This window comes from Rhinatrema bivittatum, chromosome 3 (genome assembly GCF_901001135.1).
Source record: "Rhinatrema bivittatum chromosome 3, aRhiBiv1.1, whole genome shotgun sequence".
NCBI lineage: Eukaryota > Metazoa > Chordata > Amphibia > Gymnophiona > Rhinatrematidae > Rhinatrema > Rhinatrema bivittatum.
In genome coordinates, this window is record NC_042617.1 from 292682925 (window position 1) to 292702500 (window position 19576).

The window sequence follows — 19576 nt, forward strand, 5'->3', positions numbered from 1 at the left end:
CATTGGAGCTCCTCAGAATCCAGGTTTCAACAGATGAGTGCTTCCCTCTCTGAGGCCGAGCAAAATCTGCTTCTTGATCCTGGCATATCAGTCACGCTTGGATCCTGAGTGTTCCTAAGGGTACAGCTACAGATCTAAGAACATAAGGACAAAAGAAATTGCCATGCTGGGTCAAACCAAGGGTCCAACAAGCCCAGCATCCTGTTTCCAACAGAGGCCACAACAACCTGGCAAGTACCCAAACACCAAGAAGATCCCATGCTACTGATGCGATTAAAAGCAGTGGCTATCCCTAAGTCAACTTGATTATTAGCAGTTAATGGACTTCTCCTCCAAGAATTTATCCAAACCTTTTTTGAACCCAGCTACACTAACTGCACTAACCACATCATCTGGCAACAAATTCCAGAGCTTAATTGAGCGTTGAGTGAAAAAGAATTTTCTCCGATTAGTCTTAAATGTGCAACTTGCTAACTTCATGGAAGGCCCCCTAGTTCTTCTCTTATCCTAAAGTGTAAAAAACCGATTCACATCTACTCGTTCAAGACCTCTCATGATCTTAAAGAACTCAATAATATCCCTCCTCAGCCATCTCTTCTCCAAGCTGAACAGCCCTAACCTCTTCAGCCTTTCCTCATAGGGGAGCTGTTCCATCCCCTTTATCATTTTTGTTGCCCTTCTCTATACCTTCTCCATTGCAACTATATATTTTTTGAGATGCGGCGACCAGAATTGTACACAGTATTCAAAGTATAGTCTCACCATGGAGCGATACAGAGGCATTATGACATTTTCCATTTCATTAACCATTCCCTTCCTAATAATTCCTAACATGCTGTTTGCTTTTTTGACTGCTGCAGCACACTGAGCCTAGATCTTTTTCCTGGGTGGTAGCTCCTAATATGGAACCTAACATCGTGTTATATTTCCCTATATGCAACACCTTGCACTTGTCCACATTAAATTTCATCTGCCATTTGGATGCCCAATCTTCCAGTCTTGCAAATTCCTCATGTAATGTATCACAATCCACTTGTGATTTAACTACTCTGAATAAATTTTGTATCATCTGCAAATTTGATAACCTCATTCGTCGTATTTCTTTCCAGATCATTTATAAATATATTGAAAAGCATGGGTCCAAGTACTCCACTGTTTAACCTTTTCCACTGAGAAAATTGAACAATTAATCCTACTCTCTGTTTCCTGTCTTTTAACGAGTTTGTAATCCACGAAAGCACATTGCCTCCTATCCCATGACTTTTTAGTTTTCTTAGAAGCCTCTAATGAGGGACTTTGTCTAACGCCTTCTGAAAATCCAAATACATTTTATCTACCGGTTCACCTTTATCCACATGTTTATTAACCCTTTCAAAAAAAGAAGCAGATTTGTTAGGTAAGACTTCCCTTGGGTAAATCCATGTTGACTATGTTCCATTAAACCATGTCTTTCTATATGCTCTACGATTTTGATCTTTAGAATAGTTTCCTCTATTTTTCCTGGCACTGAAGTCAGGCTCACTGATCTATAGTTTCCTGGATCGCCCCTGGAGCCCTTTTTAAATATTGGGATTACATTGGCCACCCTCCAGTCTTCAGGTACAATGGATGATTTTAATGACAGGTTACAAATTTTAACTAATAGATCAGAAATTTCATTTTTTAGTTCCTTCAGTACCCTAGAATGCATACCATCCGGTTCAGGTGATTTGCTACTCTTTAGTTTGTCAGTCTGGCCTACTACATCTTCCAGGTTCACAGTGATTTGGTTCATTTTGTCTGATTCATTACCCTTGAAAACCATCTCCAGAACTGGTATCTCCCCAACATCCTCATTAGTAAACACGGAAGCAAAGAATTCATTTAGTCTTTCTGCAATGGCCTTACCTTCCCTAAGGCCCTTTAACCTCTCGGTCATCTAACGGTCCAACCAACTCCCTCACAGGTTTCTTGCTTCGGATATATTTTTTAAAGTTTTTATTATGAGTTTTTGTCTCTACGGCCAACTTCATTTCATATTCTCTCTTCGCCTGTCTTATCAATGTTTTACACTTAACTTTACAATGCTTATGCTTTATTCTATTTTCTTCAGATGGATCCTTCTTCCAATTTTTGAAGGAGAAGTTTCATCTAGAGAAGTTTCATCACAGGAAAGAAGGAAGTCGTTCCCTGAGGACTTCTTTACTAGCTTCATCCAGAGAATGGCTGAGGCTATTCTAGTTCCTTTGCAAAAGGATGATGAGTCAAAGAACTAGATGCTGGATATCCTCTACTTTATGGAGCCTCCTAAGGAAATTGAGGCAATCCCAGTGCATAACATTTTTCAGGAAGTACAGATGAGGATGTTTGAGAATCCTCTCTTTATGACTCCCATGGACAAGAAGACAGATGCGATATATCACATTTAAAAGGTTCTTGGACTAAAAAAGAGACAGTTACCACACCAGTCTGATGGTTGAATCCACTCTCAAGAAAGCCAAGAGGACCAGAACCCATTCATTAGTTTCTCTGGTGAAGGATTCCAGACCTTGGACACTCTTAGGAGAAAGGTGTTTCAGGGAGCTTTGCTTAACGCCTTCATAACCTTTTATCAGCTCTTGATAGGTCAATAATTGCAGGGTGTACTGAAGCAGCTGCGAAAGGCAGCAGAGCAACTTCCTTAGGAGCAGCATGATGGCTTTCAATCACAAGTGGACAATGATATGGAGTGCGGAAAACACATGGTCAGATTGACCTTTGATGTTTTAGAAATGGTATCAAAAGTCTCTGCCATGGAGATTAGCACCCACAGACTCGCCTGTCTGTAGGCCTCCAACCTGAGGTCCAAGAAAGACGTTCAGATGTGCTTGCAGAAATGGGGTTAAGGAAGCAGTGGTTCGGATCAGAGAAAACTGTGCAATGCTTCAAGTCTCTACAGCCACTCCAGATCTGTCCTCCTCATCTAGGAGGTATTTGAATATGGGGCTGAGGTGACACTTCTATCAGTTGAGGAGGTGTTTTCCTTCTGCCCAAGGTAACAGAGGGTCACTAAACCAGAGTCAGCACCTCAGTCAAAACCTGGAATGGGGTTTTGACTTGATCAAGGAGCGCATAGCCCAGATCCCAGTACCCATGTCAGAGGACCTTCTAGTCAAGAGCAGGCTGAGGATTTATGGAAACTGTTGGCCCAGTGTGACCTTGAACTTGTGAGTCCTCAGCATAATAAGAAAGGGGTATCGATTGTACCTATTAGATATCCCATCATATTGGCCACTGGACCCCTCTTGGGGAATGTTTCAGCATCAGGTAGTGCCGCAAAAGGAACTATCTTCCCTCATGGAGACCAATGCAGTCAAGCCCATTCCACCAATGCAAAGAAGATGGAGTTTTTACTCCAAGTATTTTCAGATTCCAAAGAATTCAGGGGTGCTGTCCTAACAGCCCTAAGAACCTTGAACAAATTGACTAAAGGAGAAAAGTTCAAGCTAGTTTCCCTGGGCACCCTAAGTAGCTTTCTCACAAAAGGGGCTAGTTATGCTCTTTTGATCTGAAGGATGCTTACATCCAGACAGATATACTGTCCAGTCACAGAAAATATCTTTGATTTTTAATAAGATGTCATTCCTTCAATATCATGTGTTGCTTTTTGATCTTCATGTGTCGTTGCAAAATATCTTGCTATGATGATGGCACACCTATACAAACTAGGGGTGCACATGTTCCCCTACTTGGAAGATTAGATAGTCAAGCGCACATCTCAGGCAGGAGCCACAGAATCAATGTGTAAAACTATCCGGGTCTTGAAGTTGCTAGGTTTCATCATCAACTACCTCAAGTCCCACTTGAGCCCATCCTCTCAATTGGAATTTATAGCAGCTCTGCTAGACACAACTCAAGCAAACGCCTACCTTCTGCAACAGAGAGCTATCACATTGATATCCTTAGTGGAGAGATTCAACAGTCAGCACACATCAGCAAGGGACGTGTTAAGGTTGTTGTGCCTCTTGGCATCAACAGTGCACATTACTCTCTTGGTAGATTTCCATATGAGCATAGCCCTCAAATCACAGTGGCTTCAAGCCACTTAGGATGTTTGAAACAGCATCTGCATAATTCAAGGACTCCCTGCCTAGCGATGAATCCATTTCAGTCTGACCAGAAGAATACCCTCCATTCCAAATTCTCCTCACCACTGATGCATTCAACCTGGGTTGGGAAGCCCATGCAGAGGGGTTCTGCAACCAAGGATTTTTATCTGTTCAGGAAAAACTTCATCAGATAACCTTCTTGGAATTAAGGGTAGTTCAGTACACTCTGAAGGCTTTCAGAAATTGGTTATCCTGCAAAGTAATCCTTACCAGATGGAAAGTCAAGTAGTGACATTTTGTTAAGGTTACTATTAATATTAAATTTGTGGACTCTTGTTTTGACTTAGGATCTTATATAGTCAATAGGTAGATCTAAACTAACAGTCTCTCAGTATGACTGACCTTGGAGCTGAGAAGTCAAATTCCACAGTGAAGATACTCAAAACATATTTATTCAAAAACAAGGCAAATCCAGAAATATTCAAACAAGAACTCCAGGAACAGAGAAAAAATACTTGGCTACTAATTAAATATATAACATTCAAAGCAAGGCAAAATACTAGATAAAAATGCTAAGACAAGGCTGAAGAGATGCATTCACCGTTGCTGGTGGATGCCAAGGCAACCTGAATGCTTCTCTACTGTACAATTATACAGGAAATTTGTGACGCACCTCTGCAGTTGAGATTGGAATCAGCTCGAGCCTCATCTGCTTCCATGAGGCCCCTCACATGCCGCCACGAACGAGACCCCCACATCCCTGCACGAGTCTCCTCATCGCTCCTGCACAGCGTCAGCACTACACACCCGCACGTGCTGCGGTGTGCGATGACCTCTCAACCTAACGCACACGCGCGTGCAACCTGACATCAGGCGTGCATGCGTGCGCTCGCGAAAAAAATGCCCAAACATTGCATGGGCCCAACCGAGTCCCACCGGAACCCCCCAGCCAATGCACAAGCCAGCAAAACCGGCGAGATCGCTGCCCCCGTGACAACCCCACATAAGGTAATTTTATAACACATTTTACATCAACAAGCAGGGAAGAACAGGTTCATATTTCTTGTGTCAGTATATTGTCTAGATCTAGGACTGGGCCATCTCCCAGGGGATGGTCCTCAGAGCCAGGGTTCTGGCAGGCGAGGAGAAAATCCTGGCGGACAGGATGAGTCACATCCTGGAGCCTTATGAATTGTCCCTGGTCCAGAGGAGAGGGAGTAGCAAATCAGATATTCCACGAGTAGGGCCATGGTGGCTATGTTTGGATCCCCTCAGAATATGAAGGTACCACTCTTTTTCTCAGAGAAGCAGAGCTCTGGAATAAGATCCCTAGAATGTAAGGTCCCTGGAGAAGAATGGGTATTATAGGAAGGCAGTGAAATGCCTTCCTATAATACCCATTCTTCTCTGGTAGATGCCTCTTCTCTGGTAGATGCCTCTTCTCTGGTAGATTTTTAACTATTAAGAGTTTTAAAATGTCATTTTATATGGATTTGAGTAGATTTTAAATTACATTTCATATGGCTCTATCACTGATTGGAAATGGTGTTGATTAAGGAGATTTTATGATATACTTATGATTTTATTTTGTATTTATTTATTTATTTGGTCATGCTAAAGGTAAATTGTTTTTGTTTTTATTTTGCAATTTGTCATTCTGTAAATTGCTGTGAGCCACTAGTTAGTGATGATCAATAAATGTAAACTAAGGTAAATAGATTTCCTATTATTATTATTATTTTTACAAAATGTAAACAAATATTGGAAAAGAGTTTAAATTGCTCCCATTAGGTCTAGTGGGATCTGCCTGGCAGTGACGATGCTCAGGCCCGGACTGGCTGCTGCCTCAGGCAGGATTTGAAAACATTTGGTTCTTGGAACTTCTGGGGCCAGAGGTAGATAAAGGGTACATATTCAGGACTACCAAATTATCTAGTTCCTGGCAGGAGATTTGAGGCTAGTCTGGATATCTAATAGCCCCATCCTGATGCATTATTGAACATGCAACACTGATTTTAATCAGGGATAACAAATATCACACTTCATTGAGATGAACATGCAAGATCAGTACTAGCCAAAAAGTCTCCCTACTGAAACTGGGTAACTTAGTAACTCTACATGTGTTTGTGGGTTTACTTGCAGGTAGAGCACAGGGCATTAAATTGAGTGCATGAGGTGGCTTCTCCTCCAATGAGGATGTATATCTTTGTTTTGAGGCTATGGTAAATATCTTTATACAATTTTTTGCTGAATATTTCCTATATATTTCTGCATTTAGGACAGTTCTTACTCAGGATATTGACTCTCTTCACTCTTTAGAGGCCAAAAAGATTTGGGTACCCGGAGTTGTAAATGTTTTATATGGGCCTTGTCATTCATTTTCGTTATCTACTATTGAATGGAAAGTTTTGAGAACAGGGAACAAGCTAAAACTCCTGATATACACCTGAGCTCCTTATCTGCATGTGTGGATAAAGAAGCTCTCAGTAAAATCCAGAAGGGCTCAAACTGTTTCTCAGTGAGAGCCTTAAAATATCCCCCAGGTCCAATTGTGTTGTGAACAGGACAATTTACATATCTCTTGTCTGCAAAAACATAGGGGTAGATATTCAAAAGCCAATTAGACGGATAAGTAAAACGTTATCCATCTAAATGGCTAAGCTGCTATTTTAAAAATCTTAACCGGCTATATTCTAGCTGGATAATGTGCTATCCAGTTAGAATATAGCCGCTTATGTTGGGGGCGGGCAATAGGCTTTCCTGGGAGGAGCATAATTAGTCATTCTGAATACTGGAGTAATTATCCGGTTAACCTAGCCGGCTAACTCTAGGCCGCGCCATAGGGATGGTCTAAAGTTAGCTGGATACACCTATCTGGCTACTTTAAGATATCTGGTATATCCCAGTTAAGTTAGCCAGATAGGTGTATCCAGCTAGCTTAACTAGCCCCTCAGCTGCTGAATATGGATCGCATAATGTTCATCATGTACTCAAATGCTATTTAGTAACATTTTGTCAACATTGTTGATAAAATTTGCTGTTCTGGATGATCCTCAGATGCCTTTTATCTCTTTCCAAAATCTCTCCCTTTAGTGCAGTAATGAGCACAATTTTTTTAAACCTTATTAGAAGAGACTTTTATGTCCCCCTATTCAAATTAGCAATGATTAGCTCTGTCTATCATCAGGTTATCAGATTCAGGCTGCAAGTAATGCTTCTGTTTTATCAGCTTATTAAAAAGCAGAGAGAAGAGAAGGAAAGAAACTCCCATTGAGCAGCAGGCGTGGGAATTAAATTTGCAAAATGTTTCCAGAAAAATATCTGAGCTACTTAAAAAAAAATATATATTTTTTTTTCTTTATGTTTGTGCATTGCCTAAGAGAATAAGTCTTCTTAAAAAATGTTAAATTAAAATCCAGAATCAATAACTACTGGTTTTTAGAGCATTACAAAATAGCTGTTTATTTTTCTTTCTTCTCCATTCTAAACAGATAAAATTAAAGCATCATATGACATCTGTAGCAGGGCTGCCTTTATTAACAAAATGTTAAGATCTAAGGCCATCAGTTGGCTAGAGCGGGGCCTGCCATAAAAGGGTTTTTTGTAAACATTGGGCTCATTGTGCTTTCCTAGCAGCCAGACCCATAAATGGTCCCAGCAGTTTCCCAGTTTTGAGAGAGAGCTGGTGTATGGAGGAAGTGGGGCCCACACGCCAGACCCAGTTTCCTCCTCCTGCTGCGCCATCTCGCGCTGCAGGTCTGTCTTTAGGCCTGTACAGTGTGAACATTATGGTATCCCTTTGGTCTCAACGATGGACTTAGGCACAAGCTAATAGGTTGATGTAATAAGCCGTGCTTACCATAGCGTGGCTTTTTACTTCTGTTTTAGCACGGGTTGTTTGGCATGAAGATAACCCTGGTATGTAAAAGAGGTTTTAGTGCCAAAAGAGACACACACAAAGCATGAGCTAAAATCCGGGCTAGCATTAGCACATCTCCATGCAAATTGTAGGGTAACGAGTTTACTATAACCCTGCAATTCAGGGAGGTGCCCTAAAGGACAGATACCATAGCAAGGATTGTTTTACCATGGAAAATTTAACTGCTGGGTAGGAGCAGGAGTTAAACTGCCATCATTTACTATGTTACTGTAATCCCTCTTTCTCTAATTGCTGCCCAAGTTTCAAAAAACAAAAGCGTGAGCTGAGTGGACAGAACCTCTTTACTTCCACCCACCCAAGTGAAAAAATAAAATAAAATAGTGGACAATCGGGCATATAAATTCCCAATCCTACTCTGAAATTCCCATGGAACCTCAGCTATAAGAGGTGAAGACCTTACCTTCGCCCAGCTCGGCTCCTGTCAATGCTGGTACTGCTCTGAACTCATGCCAAATTTAATATTCATTTCTTCACTGGCTACAATTTGGTCCTTCCACTCTCAGCTGTCAGTGAAAGGATCAATCTTCCTTGAACTGAACTGAGATTAGTCATTTTGTTGACAGTTAACGATAGAGGGGACCAATCTGTGACCAGTGAAGGAGTGAATAAGTGCTTTACCTCTTGCTTCATACCTACAGTACCTGCAAGTTATCTGCTTTGAAGTGCTGAAAAGTGGAATATAAAATAGTTTTTTAAACTTATTGAGGAGGAAGTTGGATTATAGCCCTCAGACCCAGGGACTGGCCTCCTGTCTACTCTCTGCCGGTCAGAACTGACTGGCTTAACTTCCCCTGGAGTACTCCTAAAACTATCATGGATTATTTGGGGGATCTCCTCTAACCCCAGGTGGTGCTCTATCCATCGCGATCTCTAAATACTGCAATTGATTGAGTTTATTCCGACATTGCTTAGAGCTCAAGGCTGCACCGGCATTGACAGGAGCCCCGGCAGGAGAAGATAAGATCTTTACCTCCTATGGCTGGGGTTCCCTGAGAGTTCAGAAGGAAGGGGCAGGGTGGGCTGGGAATTTAGGTGTCTTGATTAGCCACTACTTTATTTATTTTAACTTGGGTGTGTGGGTGGGAGAGAGAGTTTTGTCTTCTCAGCTCAGGCTATTTTTATCTTAAATTGAGCAGGGAAGGGGGATCATGCCCCACTCCTTTTTTTTTTTTTTTTTTTTATATATCGGATTCCCACGGGAACCTGCTGAATGCTACTCAATCTTCTCCCGAGCCAAGCCGGATCTGGGAGTGGGAAACTGAGTGGGTGCCGACCAGAAGCCATTTTTAAAAAGGCCCCTGGGCCTAAGTGCAGCCTGCTGGAGGCGCTGCTTCACTTTTTGCCCAGCTGCTGACATCTGTCATTAGTGCAGAGTTGCAATTCAGTGGTATGCAAATGCCCATGGGTAAAAAATGCACGCTTTTAAGTTTTGTGTACTTTTTTGTACTCACAGGGCTTTTGCATGTCATTAGCTTACTGCATTCAGTGGGGACACAGGTTTCTACCAAGGGTGTTAAACAAAACCTGTGCTACAAATTAATTCAAAATTCAGCACAGGTTGTATTACATTGGCCTGTAAATGAGCTACAGCTTAAAGTCTCAGATTTATGAGGGACCTCTAAATACAAAAAATTACTTAATTTCAATTTTTATTTCTATTTGCAAACATAGGATTGAGTTCAAAGAATGTTTATTTCTTATTCTTTTGGAGGGCTTTTAGACTAATACACTTTTATTTAGTAATGTTTTGAGGCCTCTTAAGGTTGACATAACTTAGTATATCAGCATCATTTGTAGAGCCTGGTGTAGTTGCAGCTTTTGCACTTCCTAAAAACATCTTTGGTAGGGTCCTCAAAACAGATGCAGTTTTGATAGGATAAAATAGGTTAAGGTGAGGGAAGAAGAGATGCCAGTAAGTGGAGGGGAGGAAAGTCTGGTGAGATACATTGTATTGCATTATGGCAGCAGCCAGATATTAGTGACTAATTGACATAGTTCAGATGCTCAAGGCATGTTCCTGGCCTTGCATGACACAGGTTTCTGGCAGTGGCACCGAGGGACAGATTAAAAGCAACAGCATATTGGTTCCCCTGTATGGGGAAGGATGCATCTTTCTGCTATGTGCATTGCCCAGTAACCCTTCCAGAGCTCAAGATCATTCCCAGAGCATAGATATGAAGGAGACTGCAGCCTGGATTGAGCACTGGAGTCCGAAACCCTGTGTCATTCTGTTTGTGTGTTACTGCATAGTGCAGGAAGGAAGGTATCTGTGCCAGAATCGGTCAGATCCTCCTTGCTCATAGTAGCAAGCAGGCGCTGCATTGTGTCATCTGAATAGTGTAAATAGTGGATAAAGATTATAGGTAATAGGGAGCATACACAATAAAGTAATTTGATTCGATAGCATTTTGGACCCAGGGATCACTAACTGCAGACATGCCTCACAGTCTGGAAAAATGAAAGGTTCATCCTGTCACACCTGTGGTTTGTACGGATGTTGCAGGCAGTATGCTTTATAAAGCAGTGCTATTCCTCTAATTGTGTTTAGAAAAGAGAAAGCTTCCTGAAACATGGTGACTTAAATGCTGCTCTGTTGAAATTTAGATGTATCCCAGACATGCTGGATGTGATGCCCAGAAGAGCTTGTGTCTAATGTTTTTCCATGTTAAATAAGCAAATGAATATTACCGGTTATAGCCCAAAAAATGGAAAGAGGTCTCCTGGTTAATGCTTTTGAAGACTATTTACAAATTAGTGAGATAAGCATGATAAACAGGAGATGATCTGGAACCTCAAAGTGGAGTGGCCCCAACAGACTGCAAGTTCTAATCAAGGCCATTTAACACCAGAGAGCAGATAGATTTTCATTGTACAATTTAGAAAGGAAAGTTTTATATTTTTCATTTGTTTAAATGCTATCCTTTTTTTTTTTTTCCTTTTTTAAGGGAAAGGAGGCATTTCCTTCTCTGTGATGTAGGTGAGTTTGGTGGTCATAGGTTCCTCTGCTGAATAAGGGCTAAAGGGGGAGACCCTGTCTCTGAAGCTGCCATGGTATTTTCAGGCCTGGAGTCTGCCTCTTGAATTCCACTTTTTAGAAGCCCTCAAAGGCTCCCAAGAGCTGACAGCACTATTTTATTCACTGTTTAGATGCCAGTCAAAGCCTGTAATTTGTACAGGCATATGGTATCAATGGTGCCAGAGACCCCTTGTGAGTACATGAAAGAAAGCAAAATGTAATACTACAATCCATTTGCTCAAATGCGTCAGGACTTCAGTGCTTATTGGCCTCAGGAGATGTGAGCAGTGATCAGTAAAGTATTAATTGACTATTCTCAGCCAGTGATGGGAAGGAGGGTTACCAACTGACTTTGGTTTTGCTGGTCAGGCTAGTCATGTATGGAGGAGTAGCTTAAGTGGTTAGAGAAAGGGGGTTGAGAACTAGGGAAGCCAGGGTTCAAATTCTGCTGATACTCACTGTGACCTTGAGCAAGTATTTCACATTCCGTTGCCTCAGCTACAACCTTAAGGACCTTATTTACTAAGTATTTTTCTCAGACACAAAATAATAATGGGAGAAAACCTTTAGTAAATAGACCCCTTAGACTGTAAGCTCTCTGAGGATAGAGAAATATCTGGTGCCCCTGAATGTAACTCACTTGAGCTACCAATGAAAAGGTGTAAGGTAAATACAAAAAAAATAAAATAAAATCCACTTTGAGGTTTTGCCCTCCTGGGTATGAATGGACTTCTGGTTTTGAGTTCCCTAAATAAAACAGGACTATAAGCCTGTGATTCAGTCCTGGAGTAAAAACTAGGACTGAATCAGTCTGAGCAGCAAAAATGGAGCCAGATGGTAACACTAAAGGGCCTATTTACTAAGCCACAATCACATACATTAAAATAGTGTTTCTGTGCATTATCAGCAATACTTCTGTGAACACAGCTTATGAATAAGTCCTTGTGATGCTGTGTGAGTGGTCTTAGGCTTTAGAAGGGGGCTGGAGGACAGAATAATCTGGACTCCAGACTTTCTCCACAGAAAATACTTTATTCACAGTGAAATAGAACTATAACTGAAACAGCCTACTTACCTCAGCAGCATAAATCAAGTCTTCCAACACTCAGTCTTGACAGAACATCTACCTTTTTCCAACCCAGGGCCTCTCCGTTCCCTTCTGGGCCTGCTCTCTTAATCCCCTGCTCAGGGAAATGCCCTGGGACCAGGATTCCCTTCTGGGCTGTGCCTTAAGGTGAGCCAGACGAAATGTGTGGTCCTGGTCTTTTAAGGGGGTCTTGATATATACTCCTTTACATATCCTCCCCCTCAGCTTGAACTTCCCAGGTTGAGTGCCTGTCCCTACCAGGGTTACCTCCCTGAAATAAGCATAGTTTTCTGGATTTCTCTTGGCTGCTCAATGCTTTACCTCTTTGTTCATTTTGAATAAAGAGAAAGTTGGATTATGGCCCTCAGATCCACCCTCTTTTCCTGGGAAGACCTGACTGGCTCATCTTTCCCATAAGTATTTATTTATTTATTTATTTAAAAACTTTTCTATACCGTCATTAAGTTAGGTACCATCATAACGGTTTACAATAAGGCACAAATAATAATATTGGAAACTATAATAAATCTATCATTAATTAGGTGCCAAGACTTTACGGTAACATAGCTAGTTTTTAATTACTCATAATTGGAAGTGTTATATCCTAATATATCATGTCCATTCTGTATTATAACAGATTTTAAAATTCTAAAATCAAGAGCAAACATGTTTAAAATAAAAATAGAATATATATACCCGTGTAGATTGCGGTAGCATGCTTGAGTATTCTGCGATCGCTTTTCTTATTCTCTGTGTTTCTCTGTATCTGGATTACTCTCCCCATCCTCTTCTGATAGAATTATGAATTCATGGAGTCTTTGGGGAATCTCCTCTACCCCAGGTGGAGCTCTATCCATAGTAATCTCTAAATACTGGAATTGATTAAGTTTTGTCCTTCAATGTTACCTTAGCTTCCATGACATATAAGTTTGGCTCTTCTCTTTTTTTTAATTCGTCTTTATTGGGTCACAAATTACAAAACAAGATACTATAACAATGTCAGAAACAACCATGGCAATCTTTTTAGCTGCTATTACAAACAGTATGACCCATTCTTTATATTTCCCCCTGTCCCCAAAAAGCGGACACCTTTTGCAGACAAATCCCTATTCAGACTCCAAACACACACACATTCAAAAACCCATACAAACACACCCCCTCCAAGGACAGCCCACAACTTAATAGAACATACAGAACATGAAAATGCTCAAGCACTTCTTTCCTAAAGTTCTTCACCCTCGGGCCCTAACCCCTCATCTACACCACAGAGAGCTGATCCTAATCATGATCACCCCCCTTACTCAATTAATAGGACTTACCACCTTCACAATTCTCCTCCTAAACACTCAGTCAATAGTCAAAAAAATGGCAATTCTTAATGACATTCTCACTGACGATAGTCCCGACATGGCTAAAGGACACCAATTCCATCTTACTAAACCAACTCCCGACTGACCTTTATAACATCATATCCATCCCTAGACCCAGAAAACAAGGAGCAGGCCTATTTCTTGCTGCAAAAAAGATCCTTAGATTAACTCGACTTCCAATCGTCCCCCTCACAAACTGGAGATTGGTCTATTTAAATCACCTACTCTCCAACTTTGCATAACATACACACCCCCAGGCCTTCTCGATAACAACCCATCCCCCTTAATCGAATATATCACCAAAAACATCGACATTAATAAACCTGCAATCATTCTTGGGGATTTTAATCTCCATGTAGACTCAGTACCCTTATCAGCGGCCTGTGAGGCCCTACTTGGATCTATGAATGCCCTTGGCTTCAAGCAAATAATTACCGATCCTACTCACAAGGCAGGCCATACCCTTGATCTCATTTTCACTAATGCCCTGATCAGATCCAGACCCATGAACATGCAATCCGATCCCCTGGTCTGACCACTTCCGCATTGAAACTACTTGTACCATCAAAAATACAAGCAATCCCACACACCACAAAAAAATCATTCACTTCCGAAAACCCTGTAAAAATGAGGACCTCATTGCGGCCCTCAATGAATAACTTCCCAAAATCGACCTGACCAATGCTGAGTCCGCTTTCTCCTCCTGGTCTCAACTAACCAATATAGTTGCCAACCATATCTGCCCCTCCCAAACTCAAGTAATCTACCCAACTAACAATAAAAAGAAGCCCTGGTACACACCAGAGCTTAAAACTATGAAAATCAACCTACGTAAATTAGAAAAAGGTTGGCGTAAAGACCCCACTCCAGCACAATTATCAAAATTCAAAACCTACCTCCACACCTACCGTGAAGTTATAGATAAAACCAAAAGAGATTTTTACTCCCAAAGAATCCATCAATTCCAATTTAATGCACGAGCCCTCTTCGAATTTGTATCAAACTTAAACAAAAACTCTCCCCCCTCCATGCTGGATTCCGATAACAAGGCTAACTGTGAAACCCTTGCCCTATACTTCCATAATAAAATACAGAAAATCATGTCTCGCTTCCCAGCTACACCTAAAACCCCAGCTTCCCAGCTACACCTAAAACCCCAGCTATTAATAACAATGATACCACACCCAACAATCCCCAATTATATTACACCACGACCAAACTGAATTCCTTTGATAACACCACAGCAATGGAAATAGAATCCATACTCAAGAAACTCAAACCCTCTGTGCACCCCACTGACACTATTCCCATGAAAACTCTCCTCACCAAACCTAACATCATCTCCAAACCAATCTCCAACATCAATAATAGATCCATATCCCTTGGTATAGTCCCAAACCAACTTAAACAAGCTATCATAAAACCCATTCTCAAAAAAAACCCTCCCTCAACCCGGACGATCCCGCCAACTTCCGCCCTATCTCCCCTTTATATCTAAAATCCTAGCGAAAACTATCAGTTGGCAACTCACGGAATACCTAGAAGATAATTACATCCTCTTCCCCTCCCAATATGGGTTCTGGAAACACCAGAGCACTGAAACTCTCCTCCTCTCCCTTTCAGACCATGTACTAAAAGCCCTAGACAAAGGCCATTCATATATCCTTGCTCTATTGGATATTTCTTCGGCATTTGATACTGTTAACCATAATATCTTAATACAACAACTCTACAAAATCGGTATCTCTGGCATCCCTCTCCGCTGGTTCCAATCATACCTCTCCAATAGACAATACAGAGTAAAAATTGGGAATAGTGAATCAAAACCATTTAACCTGGAGCAAGGTGTCCCCCAAGGTTCCTCACTCTCGTCCACCCTTTTCAATATTTATCTCCTGCCCCTCTGCCGCCTCCTTTCAGATCTTAGTCTACCGCACTTCCTATATGCGGATGGTGTGCAGATCCTTATACCTATCACCGACACTTTACCCAATGCTATGAAAACCTGGGAATCGGCCCTCGCCTCAATCAGCTCCCTGCTCTCTGACAACCACCTTGCTCTCGACTCCACTAAAACGGAGCTCTTAGCCATTTCACCCTGCAGTATATATTTGAACCCTCCCTCACCCAACACAACACCTTCCTCCCATACCTTCGCCCTGCACGTTTGTAGCCTTGGTGTTACCCTAGACAATCAATTTAACCTGAAAAAGTTCATCAACGCCACCCTAAAAGACTGTTACTTCAAACTCCATACTCTAAAAAGACTCAAACCCCTTCTACATCTCAACGACTTCCGCACTATTCTACAAGCTACCATCCTGTCCAAATTAGACTATTGTAATTCCCTCCTCTTAGGCCTCCCCAAAAATGCTATCCAATGCCTGCAGATACTCCAAAACTCGGCTGCCTGTATCCTCACTAATGCCCACAGGAATGACCACATTACTCCTGTTCTCAAACATTTGCACTGGCTGCCAATCTCTTCCAGGATACTATACAAGACCCTCAATATCATCCATAAATCCCTGCACACCAAAAACATGCCCTGGTTCAATGAGCACCTCCAATTTCGCACCCATAGCTGACCCACCAGAACCCAACAGTTGGCAACCCTACACACTCCCTCTCACAAGGCCGCAAAGCTCAAATGCACCACAGACCTCGTCCGCTCCATAGCAGGTCCAACACTTTGGAACAAAATGCCACCCAGCCTTCGCCTGGAACAGTGCCCTAGGAAATTTAAGCAGAATCTCAAGACCTGGCTTTTCAAGCAAGCATTCACATGACCCTCAACTACCTAATACCCCTTTGACCTTACCTACCCTTGCCCCTCAACCTTTACCCCGCATCCACCCTCCCACCTCCACCCTCAGCTTTTACCCCATATCCACCCTCCCCCCCCATTTCGACCGCACTTAGCCCTTGCCACTCCCTCCCTGCCCCCCTTCCTGCTCCCTCCTTCCTCTTCTCCCCCCTCCTCAACTTTCGCACCTTCCAATTGTAAATATTTTCCAAAATCGCCTATAGCCTCTGTACATATTTCATGCATCTTTGATTTTTCCGATAGTTATTTCCTCCCTCTGTTCTTTTGCTTCTCGCATTTGCATTATTATCCAATGTTCTATGTTTATTGTAATGCCTGTGGCTACATTACTTTTTCTGTAAACCAATTAGATGTTCCAAACGATTATCGGTTTATATAAAAAATTCTAAATAATAATAATGTAATATATCACTGAGCCAAAAGTACTTTATCCCAAAGGGAAAAGTAACCTTTCAAGAAAATAAACTATTTCTGGTTGGCTATGTTCTTTTATCGAACTAGTTCTAACTGCACAGTGTGAAGCATCAGTTCTTTCCATTGAGCATATGAAAGTGCTTCTTCCAATTTCCAATACATTAAAATAACCTTCTTAGCAAGAAGGGTAACCACAGCAAGAAATTTTCTTCCTCTTTGAGGGATCGAGCAGTCTTTATCCCAGAAACAAAAGTATACAGAGATCCCCAACCAGGAAACAGAACAACCCAACAATGTATCCAGGTAGGCCAGATTGGAGTTTGACATCCCGTAAACATGTGACAGAAGTCTCCTGGGGTCGCTTTACACTTCAAACACGTGTCAGAATCCAATAATTTCATCAAAACCCCCCTTACCCTGGTGATGTATGTTCTTTGCAGGATCTTAAACTGGATTTCCCTCTTGGTGGCAGCCAGATAATGTCTAGAAATCACCAAGAAGGCACGGGATAGCAAGTCCAGGGAGACTTCAATGCCAAGATCCACACTCTATTTTTCGGCTAAACAAGTCATGTGAAGAGTAGGTAAAGCAGAAATAAGCTGCCTCGACCAGCTAGCAATCTTATTAAACTTGGGTGGAGTCTCCAAAAAAACTTTCCTCATTCTCTGTGGGGACAACACAAGAGAGATTGCCCCCAGAGGGGCTAAGGCAGAAATGATGTGCCTGTAAATAGGCAAAAAAATGCTGCTTCGGTAGATCTCGATCCCCCCCGAGATCAAAGGAGTGCAAACCGGAAGAATCGGAATCCACCAAATGAGCCAGATTACATATCCCCTTTAAGGCCCAACCCCGAAAAATGGGGCCACTCATATCAGGTAGAAAATCTCTATTGCCTGTCAATGTCAAGAAGGAAGAAACAGACACGCTGCGAACCCCTAACCTCCACCACCGGAGCCAGGCCTTGCATAGGGCCGTAAGCCAGGATGCAGAAACCTTCAGAGAGAATATTTTACTAGGATTGAAATGGACTAGATTTATCAGAGAATAGGGGGCAGACCAATTGGACATTAGACCCTCCACATCATATTTATGGCGCTGAGATGCCCATTCTTGCAAGTTACAAAAAATGACAAGCAGCATTATAAAGCCGTAAATCTGGGAGAGTAACCCCACCAAACTTCCGATCTAATCGCAACTCACCAGTGCCCTTCTGTTACGCCATATAAAAGCTCATCATAGAGCAGTAGGTCTGTACAGTCGAGGATTTAAGCCATAATGGGAGCATTTGTAATGGGTAGAGAAATTTGGGGAGAACTACCATCTTAACCAGGGCAGATCTGCCTAGGATCAAGAGGGTGAGGGCCTTCTAACGCACCAATAATGCCTGAACATTGTGCAGGGTGACATCAATATTTAGGCCTAAAGTTCTTCCACCGTTCGAGCTACCTGAATGCCCAATTACTGAAAATGATTCCAATTTATCCCTGTCAACTGAAAAGTAGAATGTAAATGCAAACAAAAAACACACTTTGAAATGTTTGTATGCTAATGCCAGAAGTCCAAGAAGTAAGATGGGATAATTAGAGTGTATAGCAGTGAATAATGACATAGACTTAATTGGCATCTCAGAGACATGGTGGAAGGAGGATAACCAATGGGATAGTGCTATACCAGGGTACAAATTATATCTCAATGACAGAGAGGAGCATCTTGGTGGCGCTTTATGTCCGGGATGGCATAGAGTCCAATAGGATAAAGATTCTGCATGAGACTAAATGCACAATCAAATCTTTATGGGTAGAAATCCCTTGTGTGTTGAGGAAGAGAATAGTGATAGGATTATGCTACCATCCACCTGGCCAAAATGGTGAGATGGACAGTGAAATGCTATGAGAAATTAGGGAAGCTAACTAAACTGGTAGTGCAATAATAATGGGAGATTTCAATTACATCCTGCACCCGAGGTCACTAATTGCATTTTACCTTTTTCCACTCTTAGTCGGCCCATCACTGCCATGATCAGGCGACATTGGGAAGCTTTATCCCTTAACACGCTGTTTCCTGGTCCCCTCCGGTTCACTTTCCGTCGGGGAAAAAATTTACGAGACAAACTCGTCCACACGGACCTCCCAGTACCGCCTGACCCTGTCAGTGATTCGGGCCATTATGCTTGCGGCCGGTGTGCCGTATGTGCCTATACTCGTGTCATCACTTGCTTTTCACATCCCATTTCAGGTAGAAGATTTCAATTGCGTTCTCATTCCGACTGTACCACGGCAGGTGTTATTTACATTATTATTTGCCCCTGCTCTTTACTGTACGTTGGGAAGACCTCCCGTATGGTTAAGACTCGCATCATAGAGCATTGCTCTAACATACGGTTACAGCGTGAAAAAGAACCCTTGGTTGAGCATTGGATTCAGAAGTCACATTCCCTTTCAGATTTAACATATTTTGTGATGGAGGTCGTTTCTCGGCCTTTACGGGGGGCAACTATGCTGAACTATTGGGCAGGATTGAGCAGCGCTGGATTTTTATATTGGATACTGTACACCCTAAGGGGTTGAATCGCGATATCGAATGGTTCCTATTCACTTAGACACACTAGCAGGGTTGGCTGTTCTCTGTACTGCTGGGGTGCACTGCAGGGACGGGAACCAATGAACGGAGTCCTCGGACTCACGTGGTTGGTTCTCCTGCAGGTTTTGGCGCCATAGTCTCCTTTAAATACCTGTCAACTATGAAGGGCATTGCGCTCCCTGTTACTATTTGAATGCTTTTGCCAGGTATGTTATAATATATTTCTCTGTATCATATAACTCTTGCATTGTATGTAGGTTGGCTGTAAGTCCCTT

At 42.0% G+C, this 19576-nt stretch overlaps 1 protein-coding gene across 1 annotated transcript in view; it reads left to right on the top strand.

The window, feature by feature from the left end:
• The window catches only part of SLC4A8 (solute carrier family 4 member 8), a 408829-nt gene that overhangs the window by 177896 nt on the left and 211357 nt on the right, over positions 1-19576 (top strand). The window lies entirely within an intron of this gene.